Source organism: Garra rufa, chromosome 12 (genome assembly GCF_049309525.1).
Source record: "Garra rufa chromosome 12, GarRuf1.0, whole genome shotgun sequence".
In the NCBI taxonomy this organism is placed as follows: domain Eukaryota; kingdom Metazoa; phylum Chordata; class Actinopteri; order Cypriniformes; family Cyprinidae; genus Garra; species Garra rufa.
Window position 1 is genome coordinate 20,809,766 of NC_133372.1, and position 5,230 is coordinate 20,814,995.

The window sequence follows — 5,230 nt, forward strand, 5'->3', positions numbered from 1 at the left end:
ATAGCCTACAAATATTACGGAAAGAGGAGATAATAAGACTGTGGGATGCATACATGTCTACTTCGCGCACAGACAGCATCAGCATTCGCATATACAGCATCGCCCATTGTTAATATAATAATTTAATATTGTATTAATTTCTGTAACAATTAATATAATAATTTCTTAATTAAAAATAAAATATTAATAAACCTATCTCTGATAGGCTAATCCTGGGTTACTATGGTCACGCAGGTTTGTTTATGCATTAAAACTCGTGCCCAGGAGAAATGCATGTTGTTTCCTCAACATAAGAAGTCGTGGCCACGAGAAATGGATCTCGTTCCCTCATCATCGCATCTTGTGGCCACGACATAAGGATGTCGTTACCTCGACAAAATGATCTCGTGGCCACGACATAATATCACGTTCCCACGAGTTAATATGACGTTCCCACGACTTAATATCTCGTGGCCACAACATAATATCATGTTCCCACGAGTTTATATGTCGTGGCCACGACAAACATAAGTGAACCGAAGGTGTCCCCTGGCGGGCACCGTAAATAAGTGCTCTATCCCTATCCAAAGTTTTTGTGACAAGTAATGACTCATTCATTTCTTACACTAACATTATGTTTTTATATCTTGTTTTAAGTCCTACGAACAGCCTGATATAGCACAGACATTACAACTTCAACACAAAAACAGGCAATTATATAAGTAGATATAATGTGTGACAGAATTATAGTATTATCAAAGGTTGAGGTTATTATTGTGGCTACCGTTACTATTGTCATTTTTTTTCTGAAATACGACACAGCAAAACACACAAACAATGCTAGGTAAATACATACCTGTTCATAACTTTGTTTAGGCTACACAGTCTCTGACTGACATTCCGCCAACTCTGGACAGTTGCTGAACCTAAAAGTGACACCACAATCAAAATAATGTAATAATGTTTTGAAAACTCAAGAGCAAGACTGAATTGACAGCGAACAAAAACAATGGTATCGATATTGCCATAAGATTATTGATAACTACTTGTACCTATAATAAAAGATTTACAAACTGACTGTTTGTAAACTTTGCTTTAATGAATTTCCCATAAATGTTTCAAACACCATATAACATTCCTTACTTGCTGATGGCATGGGGTAATATTCTGGTTCCACCTATTTGAAATTGTAAAACACCAAGGCAGGCTCCACTGTCCCCTCGGATTCTGAGCTGCTGTCCTCTTCCAGTAAGGCATCAACACTTGCCCTCCGACATCTCCAGTTTCTTTGATAGTCAGAGGACATGTTTAGCAAATCTGAAATTGCAAAATACTTTTAAAGCACTTATTGAAGTCAGTCATGCTCAAATTATTTTACATAAATACAATTTGCATTAATAAATGTTAAAATATACATGTGTGTGTTTTTGTATGTGTGTAGTAAAACAACTTCTTTATAAACTTCTTTATAAATTTTAGAAGTATGATTAACAAAGTGGCACGAGTAAAGATTCTAATCCACCCACCAAACACAGAGACGTCCAAAAGACGTAATTTTGACGTCTTTGCCATACGTTCAGAAGACGTCCACTGAGAAGCCAGAATGAAAGTTTTTGCGACGTCTGTTTTAGACGTCTTGTAAGTGTGCAGTAATGACGTCCAAGTGAGATAAATATTGAACGTTCAGAAGACATCCACTGAGAATCCAGAATGAAAGTTTTTGCGATGTCTGTTCTAGACGTCTTTTAAGTGTGCAATAATGACGTCCAAAAAACATAAAGTGAACATTCATAAGATGTCTTTTTAAACATGTTTTTATTGCTGACCAAGCCACATCATTAGTTTAAAATGACAAGAGATTTCTTAATGTTTAATGAGTTTTTCAGCAAAATATTAACATATTTACAAGCTGATATAAATACATTATAATAGTTAAACTACACTGGAAATAAACAAAAATGCCTTACAGTACTCATACAAAAGTCCTCAGTTATTTTCCATCAAATCTAATTAAAGAAACACAGAAATAAACAAATGACATGAGATTAAAAATTTGGTCTGACATGGGGGGGAGGGGAGGGACTGTAAAGTCATGCAACAGTCCTTAGTTAGTGTCCACCCCTGTGTGCCATCCATCTCCATTCCTCCCCGGGGCATGTTTGAGATGTTCTGAGGCATGATGCTTTATTGTCGCCTCTGTAACTTCTTTGTTCCATGTCATGACTGCAGCTGCAAGAGTAGAACGAAAACAAATTACAAACATGTAAAGAAAACCAGTGTACATAACACTGCAGTATGAATGTTCAGTTAGTATTTTTATGTGAAAACATTAAGAGCTGTTAAAATATTTCCCGTCAAGAAATCAAATAAAAAGGAAGCACTATGCAGAATGCAAATACTGCAATTTGCTGGCACAACATCCAATTTCTCTCAATTACTCACAGATTTTTAGACTTGTCTCTAATGTTCCATTTTTTTCACTGACCCAAGTTAATCATTCTGTACAGACCTTTATATGTAACTTTACTCACAGAAAAATCACAGGAAAATCTTATGAGTGAGTTGGCGTTAAAATTACATGGTTAAAATGGAGAAAATGCTGAGTACCCTTAATTGCTTCATAAGTTTTAGTCGTCTCCAGAGGAAGATTCTGCTTCTTTCCCTTCCCCTTCATAGTGAATTTTGCCATCAACTGGTTGGTAAAGAGCCTGAAAAACAAATGCACCATTTAAATTAACATTAAATGGATAGTTCACCCAAAACTTATACGATTCTCATAGTTTTTCGTCTTCAATAGTTTGAAATGAGTTTATTTCTTCTTCTGAACATGACGGTTATTTTGAAGAATGTAGGTAATCAAACAGTTGCTGGTCCTTAGTGATTTCCTTAGTTTTTTTTTTTTTTAAGTTTTTTTTTTTGTCAATGTGGACCAGCAACTGTTTGGTTACCCACACTTAAAGTATAAATATATTTTATTTCTTCACCACAAAAAAGGGCAAACTGTGAGAAGAAATGTAACAGGATTGTCAAGTTCTGTGTGTTGGGATACTGTTGCAAATACCTGTCAAGAACTTTGTGGACACAATCCCTCACTTCTTTCCCTCCAATTCTTGCAAGTTGCAACACCTTTAAAGAGAGGGGTTAATATTCCTGTCATGTTAGAAAACATTAGACTCTAACTGGCTTCACTGATATATGACAGAGGAATATTGATAAATAAAACAGAGCTTAAGATTAGACCACTTCCAGAGTGTGTCTTGTAAATCATACCAGGGACATTTGGCCTGCTGTAACACTTCTGTTCGTTCCCCTGTTTGTTTACCGTTTTCCCTCTGGACTTTTAATTGAACTTCATCTCCCACGATCCTTTGTATTGCTTCCCACCATCTTTGATTTGCCCCACACCTGTTTGCAATCCCCAGTTAATTTGTCCCGCACCTGATCCCTATTATCCTCCACTATTTAACCCTTGTATGGTGTTCGGGTCTGTGGGACCCGTTTTCAGTTTTTTTTCAAAAGAAAAATTAAACAATTAATTATTTTTTCAACCTGAAATTCATTGGCTTTGGCTTATTTTCTGTGAAGAACATAAATCCGAACAAATTTTCAATGAGCGCATACTGTACCTCCCCCCACGCATTTACATTACATACAAGGTGTTCGGGTCCACTGGACCCAGGTCTAATAAAAGTGTTGAAAGTGTAGGTCCAGTGTTCCTACACTCTGTCTTCATCCTTTCTGGTGATGCTGTTTTCTTCCCCTCCCCTTCCTGCTCCCACACAAAGTTGCAACATTGTTGAAAATTCAACTATCAACACTCTCTGCTCTTACATTCCCGCACATTTTATCCTCTCTCTTGCGGGAACCAAGCTTTACTTTCTCATACCCTGTCCCACCTGCAAATAAGGGGCATAATACTATAAATAAGCCTTTGCCCGTGTGGTTCCTTATCACAACTGATCAAGATGGCCAAAAGATTATCTGCTGCGAGGGCCTTGCAATTGATTTTGGAAGAGAGAGGAGCTTTTGATGATGATGTCGAGGAAGAGGTTTCAGAATATGAGGATCACATTTCTGAAAATTCAGAGTCTGACAGTGACTTTGAAGAAGAGGATGAGGTTGAGCACCATTTAGTAACAAAACAAAGATGAGTACCCCATCAGCAGTCAGCTCCAGGACCAGAGCAAGCCCACCAGACAGCAAGTGAAGAAATATGGATGTCAAAAAATGTAAAAAAAAAACGAGAAGCACATTAATTCATCAATGTGATCTAACAAAGGTAAAGGGGAAAAATTAACCATGTTTGCTGTTCATATGGCTTGTAATTGGGATGAAGTAAACATTTTTTGAGTAATTTAACATAAAATTGTTTGATAGTGTTAATTTGGAAAGCCAAAACTCAAGCGGGTCCACCAGACCCATGAACACTGGCTGAGTAACAAAAATACGAACACCACACAAGGGTTAAGTCTGTCTGTTTGTTCAGTTATTGGTCGGTTAGAGTTGTGAATCTTGTTGTCATTTTTATGTGTTTTTTCTGTTGATGTATATTGTTTGATTAACCTGTTTTGTTCCATTGGACTTATTAAATCATCTTTACAATCTTTCTACTTGTAACACCGTCCCTCTGTTATCGTATGCTACACCTACATCTTGCAGCATAACACTTCTGCTTGGTTCATGTCTTCTATAATCCGGGTCTTACATAAATAATTGCATAGGGTTGCACAAGTTTGGGAATAATCAGGTGGGAATTAATAAAGGGGTGTTGACATTTAGGCTAGTAACAGAAGTAAACTGCCAGGTATGTTTACACATATGATGAATATGTTTTGGTGACAGATGCTTCCACAAACAGAATGAAAGTGACAAGATGAGATACTGTCACGTGGCTTAGTTATCAAAGACATTATCATTGATGATTTTATAATATCTGATCATAATCCGGTTTTGTGTACTGTTTCCTTGCCTTGCCAGCCAAGGAAACTTTGTCAGGCGAAAAGATGGTTTCGTCCATTAACACCTAGTACACATGGGGAGTTTAATGTGTCTTTTATGGAGACATTGCAAGGTGCAAAAGTGGACCTCTTATCTCCACATCTTAGTGTGGAGGAAGCTGTTAATGTTTTTAATTCAGTATGTGCTGAAACATTAGATGGCGTTGCGCCGTTAAAGCGGGTTTGTAGAAAACACAAGTCGACACCATGGTACAATGAACATATTAAATCTTTGAGAAGACAGTGCAGAAGAT

General features: G+C 37.0%; 1 long non-coding RNA gene across 1 annotated transcript; it reads right to left on the reverse strand.

Moving 5' to 3' along the window:
- Nucleotides 1–2,043: 2,043 nt before the first annotated feature.
- LOC141346378 (uncharacterized) lies at nucleotides 2,044–3,281 on the reverse strand. Its single transcript, XR_012357203.1, has 3 exons — nucleotides 3,041–3,281; nucleotides 2,587–2,687; nucleotides 2,044–2,208 (listed from the first exon to the last, which is right to left on the reverse strand). It is a non-coding gene; the product is annotated as an uncharacterized lncRNA (long non-coding RNA).
- Nucleotides 3,282–5,230: the final 1,949 nt, after the last annotated feature.